Below are 19488 nucleotides of genomic sequence, written 5' to 3'. Positions count from 1 at the left end.
ATCACTGCTCGTTACCTGAAACATAGTTGTAAGGGTGAGTTCCTCAATCGATATAATAAGCATTATAAAATATCATGTAATGCTAAGTAAATTAACACATTCATCACCCTAATCATATCACACATTCAGCAACGGCAACATCAACTCATAATCATACTCAACACAAACACAAAACGCACATATAATATTGGAATACATCCATTCATATTATACGCCATACATACATTATGAAATGAGACTCCATGCATGCGGTACCGACTATTCGTGAACACATAGTTCAACCTCACCGATCAAACCCAGATACGGCTACCAAGCTCACTAGTCCCACTCATTGGAGACCTAGTGACTCACTCACTAATTCCTCACCATGGGAATTAGCTACCACCATAAAGGCCATGCTATGCACGCTAAATCACCTAGCATGCAAACATCAACAACAATCCACAATGGACATATGCTCACACTCTAAGCCATAAACAGTCCATCCACAATCGCATACATAATAGATATATTCACAGCATTATGCATACCATCACACATCATCAGCATATATATCACAGAATCATATCATGTCATGCCAAATAATAAATCACAGTATTAGCACACTCTACTAATACCTGTACTGCCCAAAACAACGGGAAATGATCCCTACTATATCATACATCAGCTAATATTACATCATTCAGCTGAAACGACCAAAACTGCACAACAACAGCTCAGAAAAAATCAAACTTCTGCCCATACGCGTATGGCCTGTCTCATACGCGTATGATACGCGTACCACTTCTCCCATACGCGTACCAACAGAGACAAAACTACGTTAGAACATCATCTTCTTCATTCATACGCGTATGGCCTCACCCCATACGCGTACCAGGCCATCTCATACGCGTATGGCCTAGTGTCATACGCGTATGACCAGAAACCAAATTCCAGATCTGTTATGGGTTTTCTCTTCTACGAGATTTCTCAGATCCAACCTCCCACAGTCCAATTTTTACCCAGCATTCGTTCGCATTATCTAACCCAGATCATACCCATTCAATTTCACAATTTCTAACCTTATTACATCTAATTCCTACGAATTTTCTTCAATTATAAACCCATATCTCATCCATCCATAAGTTCACAATTTGCAACATTCATCATCCAAATTAGGGTCGATTCAATGGTTTATTACTACCCATTACATGTTAACCCATAATACCCATTAAACGACGATAAACCCCCCTTACCTGAGTTAATCCGGCAAATCCTTCTTTGACCTTCAACAATCGTGAATCCTCCTCTTGAGCCCTAGCCGCTTCTTCTCCCTTTCTCAGTTTCTTCTCTTTTCTCCCAATTCTTACGTGTTCTCTGTTTTCACGTATAAAAACCCTTTTTCTAAATGGGACTCTTTACTGATTCCAAAAATCGTTCCAATTCCAACTTTATTATTCCAATAATAATAATCCAATAATATTCCAATTATTTAATTAAATTAATAAATATACTAATAATAATATATATGAATGGTTTATCTTTTATGTTGAAAAATAATACCCTCTCATTCATATTATCATCATAATATACTATTAAACTTAATTTAAATAATTATCATATTTTATCGGGGTGTTACAACTCTCCCCCACTAAAAGAGTTTTCGTCCTCGAAAACATACCTCAAGCGAATAACTCTGGATAAGACTCCTTCATCTGACTCTCAAGTTCCCAAGTCACATTGCCACCCGCTGGTCCTCCCCAAGCTACCTTTACCAAAACAATCTCTTTACCCCGCAACTGCTTCAACTCTCGATCCTCGATCCTCATAGGTGATGTCTCAACAGTCAGGTTATCTCTCACCTGTACATCATCTACTTGGACCACATGCGACGGATCAGGAATGTACCTCCTCAACTGAGACACATGAAAAACCTCATGCAAATTCGCAAGTGACGGCGGTAAAGCGATACGATAGGCTACCTCCCCTATCCTCTCCAAAATCTGATAAGGTCCAATAAATCGAGGTGTCAACTTCTTCGACTTCAAAGCTCGACCAACCCCAGTTATCGGAGTAACACGAAGAAACACATGATCTCCCTCTTGAAACTCAAGTGACTTCCTCCTCTTGTCGTGATAACTCTTCTGACGACTCTGAGCAATCCTCATCTTCTCCTGAATCATCTTAATCTTTTCCGTAGTTTGTTGGACAATCTCCGGTCCAACAACAACACTCTCACCGGACTCATACCAACATAAAGGTGTCCGACATCTCCTACCATACAAAGCTTCAAACGGTGCCATACCAATGCTCGAATGAAAACTATTGTTGTAGGTAAACTCAATCAAAGGTAAATAACAATCCCAAGCACCTCCCTTTTCCAAAACACAAGCCCTCAAAAGATCCTCCAGTGACTGAATCGTCCTCTCAGTCTGACCATCAGTCTGCGGATGATATGCAGAACTCAATCTCAGCTTAGTTCCCAAAGCCCTCTGCAAACCTTCCCAGAACTTCGATGTAAATCTAGGATCTCTGTCCGAAACAATACTCGACGGAATACCATGAAAACTTACAATTTTCTCAATATACAACTCAGCTAATCTCTCTAACGGATAATCCATTCTGATCGGAATGAAATGAGCCGATTTTGTCAATCTGTCAACAATCACCCAAATAGCTTCGAAATTCTTAATTGTCCTCGGTAAACCAGAAACAAAATCCATACTGATACTATCCCACTTCCACTCTGGAATAGCCAACGGTTGCATTAGCCCAGACGGCTTCTGATGCTCAATCTTTGACTTCTGACAAGTCAAACAAGAATAAACAAAACTCGCAATTTCTCTTTTCATTCCCGGCCACCAAAATAACTTTTTCAAATCATGATACATCTTCGTAGCCCCAGGATGAATACTCAGGCCACTACGATGTCCTTCCTCAAGAATACTCTTCTTAAGTTCGGTAACATCCGGAATACACACCCGATTACCAAATTTCAAAACACCATTCTCATCAACTCTGAATCCACCACCTTGACCTTGGTTCACTAGAGTCAACTTATCAACCAAAAGCACATCGGATTTCTGACCCTCTCTAATCTCATCCAGAATACCACTCGTTAACTTCAATATTCCCAATTTAACACTATTGTGAGTACTCTCACACACCAAACTCAAGTCTCTAAACTGCTCAATTAAATCCAATTCCTTAACCATTAACATAGACATATGCAATGATTTCCGACTCAATGCATCAGCCACTACGTTTGCTTTACCCGGATGGTAATTCAAACCAAAGTCATAATCCTTCAGAAACTCTAACCATCTCCTCTGTCTCATATTCAGTTCTTTCTGATCAAACAAATACTTTAAACTTTTATGGTCACTGAAAACCTCAAATCTTGACCCGTACAAGTAATGCCTCCATAACTTCAGAACAAATACCACAGCTGCCAACTCCAAATCATGTGTCGGATAGTTCCTCTCATGAACCTTCAGTTGTCTCGAAGCATAAGCTACAACCTGCTTATTCTGCATCAAAACACCATCCAAACCCAACAATGAAGCATCACAGTAAACCTCAAATGGTTCTGACGGACTTGGTAATATCAGAATAGGAGCAGTAGTTAACCTTCTCTTTAACTCTTGGAAACCCTCTTCACATTTTGAGTCCCAAACAAACGCTTGCCCCTTTCTAGTCAACATCGTCAACGGTAACGCCAACTTAGAAAATCCCTCAATGAATTTCCTATAATAACCTGCAAGTCCAAGAAAACTCCTTATCTCAGAAATTGACTTCGGAGCTTCCCACCTAGATACCGCTTCTATCTTAGAAGGATCAACAGCAACACCACCTCTTGAAACCACATGACCAAGAAAACTAACCTCTTCTAACCAAAATTCACACTTGGACAGTTTAGCAAATAACTTCTTTTCTCGTAGAACTCCTAAAACCACTCTCAAATGTTCAGCATGCTCTTCTTCAGATTTCGAATACACCAAAATATCGTCAATAAACACCACAACAAACTTGTCTAGGTACGGATGGAAAATCCTATTCATATACTCCATAAATACCCCAGGCGCATTAGTCACACCAAAAGGCATTACAGAATACTCATAATGTCCATACCTTGTTCTGAAAGCAGTCTTCTGAATATCCTCAGTTTTCACACGTATCTGATGATACCCCGATCTTAAATCTATTTTGCTGAACACACTCGCACCAACCAACTGATCCATCAAATCATCAATCCTCGGCAAAGGATACCGATTTTTGATCGTCACTTTATTCAGTTGCCTGTAGTCCACACACAACCTCATAGTACCTTCTTTCTTCTTAACCAATAACACTGGTGCGCCCCACAGTGACACACTCGGACGAATAAATTTCTTATCCAACAGATCTTCCAGCTGACTCTTCAATTCAGTTAACTCAACAGCAGACATACGGTACGGAGCCATCGATATCGGCCTAGTACCAGGTACCAAATCAATCGAGAACTCAACTTCACGCTCTGGCGGTAATTCATTCACTTCTTCAGGAAACACATCAGGAAAATCACACACCACGGCTAGATCGTAAATCACCAGTTTATCTTTAGCCTCCAAAGTCGCTAACAGCATAAACAACTCTGCCCCATCTGCTACTGCCTCATTCACCTGCCTTGCTGATAGAAACAAACTCTTTCCTTCCTCAATCTCAGGAAAGATCACAGTCTTACCAAAACAGTTGATATAAACTCGGTTAAACACCAACCAGTTCATACCCAGGATAACATCAATCTGCACTAGTGGAAGACACACGAGGTCCATCCCAAAGTCTCTACCAAAAATACTCAAAGGGCAATTTAAACAAACTGAAGTAGTAGTCACTGAACCCTTCGCAGGAGTATCAATCACCATACTCCCATGCATCTCAGATATCTCTAATTTAAGTTTCACAGCACAATCCAAAGATATAAAGGAATGAGTCGCACCTGTGTCAATAATAGCTACAAGAGGAAAGCCATTAATATAACACGTACCTCGGATCAAACGATCATCTGCAGAAGTCTCAGAACCCGATAAAGCAAAGACCTTGCCTCCCGACTGGTTCTCTTTCTTAGGCTTAGGACACTGTGGACTGATATGACCCACCTCTCCACAGTTGAAACAAGTCATAGTCTTCAACCGGCACTCTGCAGCCAAGTGACCACCTTTGCCACACTTGAAACACTTCTTCTCAGTACTGGTACACTCATGGATACGATGTCCAGCCTGACCACATCTGTAACACTTAACAGGGGCACTGGAGTCTCCCCCACTAGGTCTCTTCATCCCACTCTGTCTCTGGAAACCTTTGCCAGCTGCATACGGTTTCCCACGATCATTCTGATTCTTGCCTTTCCTATCAACCCTCTGCTGATAGCTCTCCGCTCTGGCCTTGGTATCCTGTTCAAAAATCCTGCAACAGTCAACCAAGTCAGAAAACACTCTAATCCGCTGATACCCAATAGCCTGCTTGATCTCGGGACGTAACCCGTTCTCAAACTTCACACATTTTGAAAATTCCCTAGTAGCCTCATCATAGGGAGTGTAATACTTCGACAGCTCTGTGAACTTAGCAGCATACTCAGTAACAGACCGGTTGCCCTGCTTCAATTCTAAGAACTCTATCTCTTTCTTTCCTCTGACATCCTCTGGAAAGTACTTCCTCAGGAATCTCTCTCTGAACACCGCCCAAGTGATCTCAGCACTCCCAGCAGCTTCCAACTCAGTGCGGGCAGCAACCCACCAATCATCTGCTTCCTCTGACAGCATATGCGTATCGAACCTGACCTTCTGGTTATCGGCACACTCAGTCACTCGGAAGATCCTCTCGATCTCCTTCAACCACTTCTGAGCACCATCTGGATCGTATGCTCCCTTGAACATTGGAGGGTTGTTCCTCTGGAACTCACTCAGTTGACGAGCAGCTCCCAATCCCACAACATTCGGATTCCCTCCAAGTACTCCAGCTAGCATACCCAGGGCCTCAGCAATCGCAGCATCGTCTCTACCTCTTCCAGCCATTCTATTCTGAGTTAATCCAACAAGCTAAAACAATAAGTACTGATAGGGTTACACAACACCTATCACATACAGGGAAACAGAATAATTACGACTCGACTCGACCGACTATGCTCTGATACCACTAATGTAACACCCTTCTAAAATACCCCAATAATTAATCAAAACAACGAAATATGAATCAGAGTAGATATGCAATTTCAGGGTGTCACACTTGACACTTCACACCATTCACCAAAATAACTTGTCATGCTCATTTATTAATCAAAATAAAACATTGCACAATTCGCAGCGGATAGAAATCTAACAACATGCAAACCATGTAACACATTACATGTAAAATTGTTCAACAACCAAAACTGAAAACAAGGTAAAACATCCCGTCCCGATGTTACATATACCAGAGCATGACCCACTAAGGAACTACACTAGACTCCAAGCACTAGCTTCTACTCAATCACTGCTCGTTACCTGAAACATAGTTGTAAGGGTGAGTTCCTCAATCGATATAATAAGCATTATAAAATATCATGTAATGCTAAGTAAATTAACACATTCATCACCCTAATCATATCACACATTCAGCAACGGCAACATCAACTCATAATCATACTCAACACAAACACAAAACGCACGTATAATATTGGAATACATCCATTCATATTATACGCCATACATACATTATGAAATGAGACTCCATGCATGCGGTACCGACTATTCGTGAACACATAGTTCAACCTCACCGATCAAACCCAGACACGGCTACCAAGCTCACTAGTCCCACTCATTGGAGACCTAGTGACTCACTCACTAATTCCTCACCATGGGAATTAGCTACCATCATAAAGGCCATGCTATGCACGCTAAATCACCTAGCATGCAAACATCAACAACAATCCACAATGGACATATGCTCACACTCTAAGCCATAAACAGTCCATCCACAATTGTATACATAATAGATATATTCACAGCATTATGCATACCATCACACATCATCAGCATATATATCACAGAATCATATCATGTCATGCCAAATAATAAATCACAGTATTAGCACACTCTACTAATACCTGTACTGCCCAAAACAACGGGAAATGATCCCTACTATATCATACATCAGCTAATATTACATCATTAAGCTGAAACGACCAAAACCTCACAACAACAGCTCAGAAAAAATCAAACTTCTGCCCATACACGTATGGCCTGTCTCATACACGTATGATACGCGTACCACTTCTCCCATACGCGTACCAACAGAGACAAAACTACGTTAGAACATCATCTTCTTCATTCATACGCGTATGACCTCACCCCATACGCGTACCAGGCCATCTCATACGCGTATGGCCTAGTGTCATACGCGTATGACCAGAAACCAAATTCCAGATCTATTATGGGTTTTCTCTGCTACGAGATTTCTCAGATCCAACCTCCCACAGTCCAGTTTTTACCCAGCATTCGTTCGCATTATCTAACCCAGATCATACCCATTCAATTTCACAATTTCTAACCTTATTACATCTAATTCCTACGAATTTTCTTCAATTATAAACCCATATCTCATCCATCCATAAGTTCACAATTTGCAACATTCATCATCCAAATTAGGGTCGATTCAATGGTTTATTACTACCCATTACATGTTAACCCATAATACCCATTAAACGACGATAAACCCCCCTTACCTGAGTTAATCCGGCAAATCCTTCTTTGACCTTCAACAATCGTGAATCCTCCTCTTGAGCCCTAGCCTCTTCTTCTCCCTTTCTCAGTTTCTTCTCTTTTCTCCCAATTCTTACGTGTTCTCTGTTTTCACGTATAAAAACCCTTTTTCTAAATAGGACTCTTTACTGATTCCAAAAATCGTTCCAATTCCAACTTTATTATTCCAATAATATTCTAATTATTTAATTAAATTAATAAATATACTAATAATAATATATATGAATGGTTTATCTTTTATTTTGAAAAATAATACCCTCTCATTCATATTATCATCATAATATACTATTAAACTTAATTTAAATAATTATCATATTTTATCGGGGTGTTACAACAGGTAAGGGGGTTGGTTACACCGAGGGAAGTTATTAACACCCAAAGTGTCATAGGTACTCCTTGTCGCATCCGCGAAAAACAACCGGCGGGCTGAAACAAAAAAACAACACAGAGCCGCCACTGCGTGTTATTTATCCCAAGATAGGGAAAGGAAACGCTCAGAGAAACCTGGAAAAAGCATGGTCTCGCGACCAAAGAGAAAGGGTAAGGTAGTCGGTTACGCAAGGGGAAGGTATTAGCACCCCTCACGTCCGTCGTACTCGACGGGATCCACGCTCTAAGAAAAGAAAAGGTTGCTAAAACACCACACACACACACACGCACCGAAGACAACACAGGTGGGGTTAAGAGGAAGAGAGCTCGATAGGACATCGCATCCTATGCCTACGTATCTCGTCTGGAACGAGAATCAGAGTTGCCGTAGTTCGGCTTACGCAGGCCAAACAAGACACACACACCCACAGGCAAACCTGGAACCCGAATGCCAATCGCTGGACTTACATCGGCTTCCGAACCAAACAAACACAATCAGGATACGTACAGCCAATCGCTGGGCTTACGTCCATATCCTGACACACAAGAATATTAACAAGCAAACACACACAAAAAGAAAAAAAAGTGCCCGGAGAGACCTCGCACGGTCTCCTGCCTACATACCTCGTCTGGAACGAGGATCAGGGCGATGTAGTTCCCCTGAAAGGGAAAGAAATTCTAGCCAGAAACCAAGGGGAGACACACTACTAGGGAGCTGTACTCGAGCCTAGTGTTATCATGCATCATTGCCCTATGTTGCGGTTTCTACCTACTTGCACAACAGCAAGCTAATCCTATCCAGGAAGAAAGCAAGCATGCAAGCATCAACAAACAAAACAAACATTTCACATAGCACACACTATATCCAGTCAAGTGAGGCTCAAACAAGGGTGGACTGCCGAGGCAAGTCATCTGTACAAGGTATTGTTCGCTCTTAACCCTGACATTGAGAGTCAGGGTGAAGCAGATGAAAGGTGAGTGAAGATTAGACTTCACAGCTCTTATCCCTGACCAGGGAGAGCTTCAGACAAAGGAGCGTGGGTCTAGAATGGAGGGACCCTTCTACGCTCAAAGACTCTGACACAACTGTACAAAGTACAAGATCTTGGGTTTGTGCCCCAATGCATCTACACAGTGGTGTGAGTAGAGGGACGACTCAACAGAATAGCGGGGGATAGATTGCATATCCCTTGGGTTCCGCCAATTGCCTCATAGAGGTCTTTACCTGCTTGGCACAAAAGTAAACAATCACAAACATCGCCTCTTAAGGAGGACTTCAGACAGTTGCCTGGCTAAATAACAAGCCAGGTCTTCCAGACTACATGAAGACAAGAGAGTCTACCTCAACTGGTTTATACAACCAAGCAGCAGCAAGCAAGTTCCTAAAGAACTTTAAGCGACTTAATGTACCTGAAATCAATCAAGTATCATCAGTACTCAGACAAACCGGCAGTAAACAGCAAATGTCAATCTGTACAGTCAACACAAGTTAATGCACATAAGTGCAAGCCATGAGCTCAAACTCAAGCATCAAACCCTACAACACAAAACCTATGTTAGTTGACAACATCAAACAAAATCAATTTACAACTTGCATTGTTCTCCTTATGCCTTTTGCATTTCAACCTGAAAATCCAAACCAAATGTGAGAAACAAGACCACTAGGCCAAGCCTAGGGTCCAAAGGAGATAAAAAATCCAAAACAGCAAGTGAAAATTATCCACAATCACATTTAAACAAATCAAAATCAAATGCAATTGGTCCCATGCTCATATCAATCATCATTATCATTTCATGACCTAAAAGGTACAAACTAGGCAATGTGCAACCTCAAATGACCCAACAGAATGATCAACATCAAATCCATATCAAAACAATTCAATTAATTCCACAAAAATTCACACCTAAACAGAACATATCCAATGAATAGCATGTCAAATTTTAGCTCAATTGGACAAAAGGAAGTAGGTCAATGAAAATCAAGAAGTTCAGACAATTTCAAGCAAGCCAAAACAAGGCATCAACACAAGCATCAACTTCCAAAAATCATAAAACAGTGACAATGTAAGTTAAATGAATGGGATCAAAACCACAATGACCTATAATGTGTCTACAATCCACATGTCAAATTTCACACTCATCCAATACACTATGAGAATTTCACAAACAAAATACAATCATGTGTCACAAAAACTCACAAAATGACCCAATAGAAGAGAAAATCACAATCAATTAGAAAATGTCATCAAAAATTCCAGAAAAACACTCATATGATCTCAACATTCATATGATCATGCATACAAAATTTCAGCTCAATTCAACATCCCTAAGCATCTTAAATAAAATCATGAAATTGACCTAGCTTGGTGTGACACAAATTGTCACACCTCTAATCAAAAATTCATATCTCTTCAACCAAGTATCCAAAAATCACAAACTCTACATGAAAATCACCATAAACATGTCCAGAACAAGCACAAAAAATTTCATCCATTTATTTGAAGGCCTCATCATTTCATGAAGGAAATGGCATGGTATACACAAATGTGACACATACAATCAATCCCTAAGCCAATTAATTTTCTACACGTGCAAAAATCCATAAAAATCATGATTAAATTCTACACATCATCAGGAGAACAATGCAAAAAATCTCACCAAAATTGGATAAGTTTTGAGGTCTCTATGATTTTCTAAAGATCATGTAACACAAATGAAATTGAAATAAGAAAAGGAAAATGAAATAAGAAAATAAATTGATGGAATGGCAATTTTGTAATATTTAAACCGCCAGGCAAAACGACGGCGTTTCAAAAACACGCCATGGCGCCTTCTCATTGGTCCAGAGGCGCGCCAAACACAATTTCAAAATGGAAAAGGAAGAAACTGGATCAAACACACGTTTTGGCCTTGTTCTTGAAGCGCTCATCTCCAGAATTGGCAGAAAATCATCATGAACAAAAATCAACCAAAAGCATCATGCCATATATCAAAATCACCAGTGAATCACGTACATCACGAATACATAACTTGTTTAACCTAACTCTCCCTATGCTATGCGAATCGATCAAAAGAAGTTTGCTCCTCAAAGGTTCAAATCCAGATTTCTCTCACCTCACTCAACCAAATCAAAAACTAAAAGCATCATGTTCATCTACATTGAAAGACCTACAAAACGCACATAACAATTCACGCAATGATGAGATTCGAAAAAACACCTTGTGATTATGGCAGTGGAGAATCCGCTTGTTTCCACGTGTAAAAGCTCCAAACAGATGAAGAACAATGCTCAGGAAAGTGATTACAACCAATGGTTTAGCTCAACACAGCTTCAGCTTCGAGAATCATCAAAGTGCCATGGAAATGCAAGTTTTGGACAGTCACGATTTTGAAGTCTTTGGCCACGAATTCCTCAAACAGATGTAGAACAAAGCTTGTGGAAGATGAATCAAGAAGAATCATGCAATTTGATGAAGATTTGGTGAAGTTTTGATCAAATGCTTGATGAGATTTGAGAGGGTTTTGCAATTTTGGAGGGAAAAACAGTTATGGATCTTGAGAATTGTGATTGTCATTAACAATTCTGTTACAATTAGAAACTTATACCAATGCCTTAATCACCTTGTTAATCCAAATTATCAAAATTGGAATGGATTAGTATTAATGAATTTCTTAATGCAAGGGCAAAAGTGACCTTTCCAAATTGTGCACTATGACAGCTCATGACAGTTCACTCAACTTCTAAATGATATTTGGAGTGTGTTGGAATGGTTCTCATGTCCAAATTCTTTGTAAATCTCAAATTCACTATGCCACACCAAAAATACACTTAAATCCACTTGAAATTTGACTTTTTGCATTGACCATTTTTGATGAATTTGGATCACACACCATGAAAGTACATGTGAAATGGAGTTTGCTCATAAAAAGATCACTCAATTTGGACATTCCATGTGAAAGTTATGCCACTTTGATTATAGGCATTTTTGGAAAATGAATGGACCATAACTTGTCAACCATACATGAGAATTTCAAGTTCTTGGACTTTTTGGAAAGGTGAGAACAAGATCTACAACTTTCATGTTGAACAAATTTTCATTTGAAGCTTTTTTGGACATGTAATTTTATGGTGAAAAACTTTCCATTTTTGGAAACTTCCATTACAAGTCACTTTCTATTTTTGGCAATTTTTCTCCTAACTTTATTTTCTTCATTCTTGAGCTTTGAAATGTCAAATGAAACTTGTTTCAACATGAATGAAGTGTATCCAACTCTCTCCCACCTCCAAATCCATAAAATCAAGCACAGTTGACCACAGTTGACTTTTTCAACTGATAGATGAATTTGGCAATGCACTGATCAAGCTGAGCCCCAATTCTCTGATGAAATGGCTCAAGGATGAAACCCTAGCCTCCATAAGCTTAATATAATCATGAAATGATCCTCATGTCCATTATAGATCCCTTCTCCTTGCCATGCCCTGATTGGCCCAATGCAGATGATTAGGGTTGACCAGTGGTCAAAACCCTAATCTCAAGGTGTATGATCAATCACTTGAATCTCCTGGATGATATCAAGACCATGATGATGATGATGTATCATTTCAACCAAGATGAAGACCAATCCCTTTGAGAATCAAAAACCCTAATTTGGACTTCCATCCTCAGATGATTAATGACCAGTCCAATGAAACCCTAGCTTGCATCATAACCTCTTCATCTCCTGGTCAAGACTTAAGAGGATGACTTGCACAACGTAACCACATGATATGTAATATGCAATGACTAATGACCTAAAATGATATGCAATATGTTAAGCTAGTCCCAAGAGAGGAGGGCAAATTTTGAGGTGTTACAGCTGCCCCTATTCAATCCACTGTGAACCTGTCGATATGAATAGCCTCGGCTTTCAGATGATCAGGATGAAGAGTGATTGAATACCAAGATCAGACGAACAATTTGCGCTCTGATGGGAAAATAATTAACAACGCCTGTCAGAATCGGCGAAGAACACAATCTTGAAGAAAAATCCGTCTGGAACGGAGAAAATCGGCCTGATCACCGAAACAAAAACGTCGACCTGGATACCAAAATAAATGGTAACGCGGGGATAACCATGGCCTGAACACCACATCCGCTGAGGATTATATTTCTTCTCTTTCTTCTCTTTTTTTTATTTTTCTTGAACCCCGAAAAATTTTCTGATAGTCTTTTTTATTTTCTTGCACCCCGAAATTTTCTTTTTCACAAATGATCCCCGATCACTGCATTTGAACCCCGTTCTCCTATTTGCCAAAATAATGAACTCCATTCTCCAGTTTGAACCCCAGTCGCCTGACGATAACTTGCGATCGTCATTGTGAACCCCATTCTCCAGAAAACACCTTGTGTCTCCTTTTCTCCATTTGAACCCCGCTCTCCAGAAAATGTCTCAACATTTCCTTTTCTCCATTTGAACCCCGTTCTCCAATTTCTTGTGATAATTCCGCTGGCAACGTCGGAAATAACACCAAACCACTCTGAGGGCGACATATCAGAGGGTAAACCTTCACAAAAGGAAGGCAACATGTGCATCTCTTCATCCGAAGACACCCATAACGACTTCCACTGGCCTCAGCCAAAGTCTAAGGTGACACATGAACAGAAGATAATCCTAAGGACCTCATCCTGGATATAATCTTCAACTCCAATCTCTATTTAGACCCCAATCTCCAGAAAATGTCACAACACTTCCCTTTCTCCGTTTGAACCCCGTTCTCCAGAAAATGCCTCAACATTTCCTTTTCTCCAGTTGGACCCCGTTCTCCCATCTCTCGTGATAATTCCGCTGGCAACGTCGGAAATAACACCAAACCACTCTGAGGGCGACATATCAGAGGGTACACCTTCACAAAAGGAAGGTAACACGTGCATCTCTTCTTCAGAAGACACCCATAACGACTTCCACTGGTCTCAACCAAAGTCTAAGGTGACACATGAAAAGAAGACAATCCTACGGACCTCATCCCGGATATAATCTTCAACTCCAATCTCCATTTGGACCCCGATCTCCAGAAAATGTCTCAACATTTCCTTTTCTCCAGTTGAACCCCAAAATCGCACTGATCGCGTAACATCCTTTGATTTCACTTCCATCTCCGTCCGACGGAAAAATTTCATCCAGTATCGCACTACTGGGGAATACCTCTGATTAAAACCACGATGCTAGACTCCTCGGAGTAACATCTTGCTTTGCAGATAAAATCACCTCTCAAACAGTAACCACAGTTTGAAACTAGCTTTATGCTTGCAACATGATGCATGATTGTTTTTTTTCTGCGTAATGCTCCATAATCATGGAAATGCTACGCGATTTATTATTTTTCTATGCAACATGCTATGCTATTTTTTTCATGATGAATGCATAAAAACGTCCCCCTCAAGGGATTCTGCTGGGGAGCACGAGACACTCCGTTGAGGAACTCGTCAATACTCCGATCTCCACCCCGCTGGGGAATAGCACTGATGCTGCTGGGAAAAGGTAACCCTTGCTGGGGAAGAACCTCCTTTGCACCCAATCCGCTCGGGAAACTGCTGGGGATAAGAACCACCAACACTCTGTGGGGATACAACAGTCTTCGACTTGCTGGGGATATCAATCCCGACTCTGCTTGGAGAACCCTCACAGATACCTGTCGACTTCACCGGGGAAATGCTCACAGATAGCTCTGCTGGGGAAACAGCAACCTCCAGGCCTGGTGACTGGGGAAGCATTGATTTGACACCTGCTGGGGATAACCATCCTGACCCTGCTAGGGGAAACGAATGCTACTCCGCTGGGGATGACCCATCCAATCCATACGTAGGATACACTGCTGGAGATATATTTCATTGAAACCCGCTCCACTCGGGGAATAGCAACCTTCAGGCCTGGCTGCTGGGGATACACCGTTTTAAACCCGCCGGGGATAACCATCCTGACTCGGCTAGGGGAACCATAGACCTTGGATCTGCTGGGGAGTTAGTCCTCTAATTCTGCTTGGGGATATAGCTGGGGAAATGAGAAAAGTTGGTACAGAACACCCGTCGACTCATCGAACCATGGTATCCACCTCCCAATCTCGTATCGGCTTTCCACTTTTGAGAACTCCCAGACTCGTCTGGACCTTTTCGACGGAGAGCGAACTCCTGGGACTTATACAGAAATTTCAATCTTCTGACTTTGAAGAGTTTTCTTGATTATCATTCAAAGGTCGTCGGACATCTCAACGTCTCTCATCGTTTCTCTACCCATTCATTCGTCCCTGATTGGACCCTGCGGGGAATTTCTACAGACTTTCCAGTCTTCCGACTTTGAAGAGTTTTCTTGATTATCATTCAAGGATCGTCGTACGTCTCAACGTCTCTTTGTCATCCCTTCACTACTCATTCACTCGTCCCTGATTGGACTCCATGGGGATTTGTTTCGTCAACAGCTTCCACATCACCACCTGCAAGTGAGTGAAAATAACTAACAGCACCTGCAAAACAGATCGTTAGATAAAACCGTGCCCCAGGCGTGTCAAGATTTCAACACTTGGGTCACTCATCCTTCCGAATAAGATTTCAAGCTTTCAATCTTATAAACATGCATTGGAAGGGACCTGTATGTCTTAAAATGCAAGATTCTTTATCAAAAATAATTGGATGTTTTTGCAATCAAAGCGGTAATGAAAAACAAAAACAAAATCATTTGACTGAATATGCATTTTATTGATTGGAAAAGTGTGGCTCAAATTGAGCAATACAAAGGAAGCAATTCCTGAAAAGAGGTAATTGCGCACAAAAGGAAAAAATCTATCCTAATGGCAATGTGAAACCCGTGATCTCATCGAGTTCCAACTCAGTTACACCCCATATGTCCTCAGACTCTCCTTGCTTTCTGCCTTCTGAACAAGACGTTTCAGATTGATCCCCACCGGGTATTATCCATGATGCTTTAACCAAAGCGCAAACGATCATGCTAGACGCAGTTGTTCGTTTCAATCCCTCTTTTGCCTGGACCGCCCCTTCAGGTTTTCAGTCCACCGGGATACCCTTTTTTTCCCAAGTCGCCTTTTCAGGTTTTCGACTTGCCGGGTGTACAATTTTTCATTTTATCCCTAATTTTTGCCCGAACCTTTTCTTTCTGTTTTTTGGTTCGTCGGGATGCCCATTTTTGCCTGGACTATTTTGTTCTTTTCGTCCAGCGGGTCTCTTTATACGAAGTATTTTTTAACTGCGTCCGCATTCACAGGGGATGGAAAATCCTCGCCATCCATGGTCGTTAACAACAAGGCTCCACCAGAGAAGACCTTCTTGACCACGAATGGACCTTCATAATTGGGTGTCCATTTGCCCCTTCGATCGTTTTGAGGAGGAAGGATCCTTTTCAGCACTATATCACCCACGTGATATACCCGAAGTCGTACCCTTTTGTCAAAAGCACGCTTCATCCTTTGCTGGTATAGCTGCCCATGACAGATGGCTGCTAGCCTCTTTTCCTCTATCAGGCTCAACTCTTCATATCGGGTCCTTACCCATTCAGCCTCTTGCAATTTCACGTCCATCAAGACCCTCAAAGAGGGAATCTGAACCTCAACCAGTAGCACGGCTTCCATTCCATATACAAACGAGAAAGGAGTTGCCCCAGTAGGCGTACGCACCGAAGTTCGGTACCCAGGATACAAGCTTCATACTCAATCACCCTTGTTGGTGCATTCAAATGTTATCCGGGCAACAAAAGGAATGTGGGATCCTTTCAGTGTAACCAAAGCAGTACTAACTCCTTCTTCACATTAACCCCGTCAGACATCAGAATCCGTTCGGATTTGGGGTCGGGCCCCTCCTCCGGGATCGGTTACTCTCAATCTTTCGATTAGAGTACCTCGAGATGTCCTCATCAGGGAACTCAAACTTCCTCGGTTGATAATCCTCAATAGGTTGCTGAGCGAGGTAATCGGACAATACACTCCCCTTGATTGCCTTCTGAGAGGTATACTGTATATCATATTCAATCAAAATCATTTGCCCTCTTGCAACCCGTCCGGTCACTGCTGGCTTCTCAGATATGTACTTGATCAGATCCATCTTGAAATCCACAAAGTGGTATTAACCAGCATACACTGTCTCAGTCGGCGAGCAGCCTATGCCAAAGTACATCAAGTTTTCCGAATAGTGAATGTATTGTTTCACAGTCGATAAACTTTTTGCTAAGGTAAATTGCATGCTCTTTTCGACAAGACTCGTCATGCTGACCCAATACACCTCGTAGACCCCTCGAAGGCTGTCAAGTACAGAATTGATGGTCGTCCCTCCACAGGGAGACGTCAGAATCAGAGGTTCCTGCAATTTATTTTTTTTATTTTTTCCATGCCCCTTGGCAACCATTATTTCACCTGACCGTTTGATCTTTTCTTTACAGCTTGAATATAGGTTCACACGTGGCTGTTAGATGAGATGTGAACCATGACATGTAGTTCAATCTACCTAAGAAACCACGAACCTCTTTTTTTGTTCTCGGTTCAGGCACTTCTCTTAATTTTCCCTTTTTTTTTTTTTTTTTTTTTGCAGGATCAACCTCGATTCCTCTCTTACAATGAACCCCAACACTTTACCGGATCGCACTCTGATAGTGCACTCACTTGAATTCAACCTCAGTTTGAATTGTCTCAACCGGTCAAACGACTTGCCCCGGTCTGCCAGATGCCCCTCTCCTGTTTGGGACTTTGCTATCATGTCATAGCATAGCATTCAACTTCATGATGAATCAGATCATGAAACAAAGTCACCATGGCTCTCTGATAAGTAGCACTGGCGTTCTGCTTCTCTGGAGGACGGTCTTCTCTCCATGGTAGCTTGTGCGCAACGACACCGGTATCCGACCCTGGCATATCCTGACATGACCAGGCGCAGGTATCCACATGCTCTTTCAACAAGACTACCATTCTGCTCTCGACTCGCCTCTGAAGCGGCCCCAATTTTTTTCCTTCCTGACCTCGGCAATGCTTGGAATAACAACCTTAACCCGCTCCTCGTGCGGCTGAATCACCTTCTCCTCTTGTTTTGACAACCTGGCTAATTCCAGCAGATCACAATCTTCTTCGCCTTCTTCTTCGGCATGATAGCTCGGTTTGTCGAAGTCATATGAGGTGTAACCAAATTGTTATCAACGAGATCCGGAGAATTATTTTTGAATTCGGAACGAGACAAATCAAAAAAGAGAAAAATGAAAATAAACATTGCCATTTTTATTTGTTTTTAAACTGCAAAAATAAATGAAAAACAGGGAACACCGCTTTTTGTTGAAAAACATCCATTTATTAATGATGCAAAATGTTGCAAAATGAAACATGAGGTGGCCCTTACAATGAACCATTACGTGTCGGGCAACACATATGGCTTTGATGCAAATAAAACTGAAAACAAGAAACATTACTCCTCAGGATGAGTGACAGTGCTGATCTTTTTAAGCCTTCCAGCTTCCTGGTACACACGATTTTATCCACGATTCCAGCTCGCGGTCACCATCAATCTCTTCACTCACTGCATAGGTGCAATCCGAATCTAGCATTCCGGCACTGACAAAGGTGAACGACGGACGACATCCTCTATTCTGTCTATACGACCTTTGATCTGGCTGATAGCCAATCCCAAACATGTCCGCCTTTACCACAATGCCTATGATTTTTCCCCAGCCTGGGATCCCTCCATTTTTCACCACCTCCAGGGCCTGTTTGTAAGAAGTAATGAACGGTTTTTTCTCTTTCCCAGCAATAATGGCCTTCTTTGCCGTGACGGCGTCAGCTGCATGACATGGTGTTTCAAATTTTTCACCATCCATTTCCACCTCCTTCATCTTCTGGGTCATCTCCCCCCTCAGTACACACCCCTCTGTGGCAACAGCCGCACAACAAAAATCAACACTAGGGAAAGCTCTCTCCTTCATCAGAGGTTTTGAGACCACAGGCCCAGGAGCTTTTAACTGATCCCCATTCGTCAACCCAATCGTCTTCCTATCCTCAGAAATTGCATTCATCCCCCTCTGACCATACGCGGGCATGTGATTAGCATTAACATTTGGAAATTGTGCAAAACTAATGGCCTTGGAATCCACCAAGTCCTGTACAGTATGCTTAAAAGCTCTACAACCCTCAATGTTATGCCCAGGCGCACCAGAATGGAATTCACACTTGGCATTCTCATCATAATTAGGTGGCCTCTGATCAGGTTTCAATGGGGCCAATGTCCTCAATTGTACCATTCCGAGATCTTTCAACTTCTTCAACAGACGAGCATACGGCATAGGTGGCCTATCAAATTGACGCTCAACCCCCTTTCCTCTTACCTGGTTCCCAGCTCTCCGT

This window comes from Lathyrus oleraceus, chromosome 1 (assembly GCF_024323335.1).
Source record: "Lathyrus oleraceus cultivar Zhongwan6 chromosome 1, CAAS_Psat_ZW6_1.0, whole genome shotgun sequence".
Classification (NCBI taxonomy): domain Eukaryota; kingdom Viridiplantae; phylum Streptophyta; class Magnoliopsida; order Fabales; family Fabaceae; genus Lathyrus; species Lathyrus oleraceus.
This window is presented reverse-complemented; position numbering follows the sequence as displayed.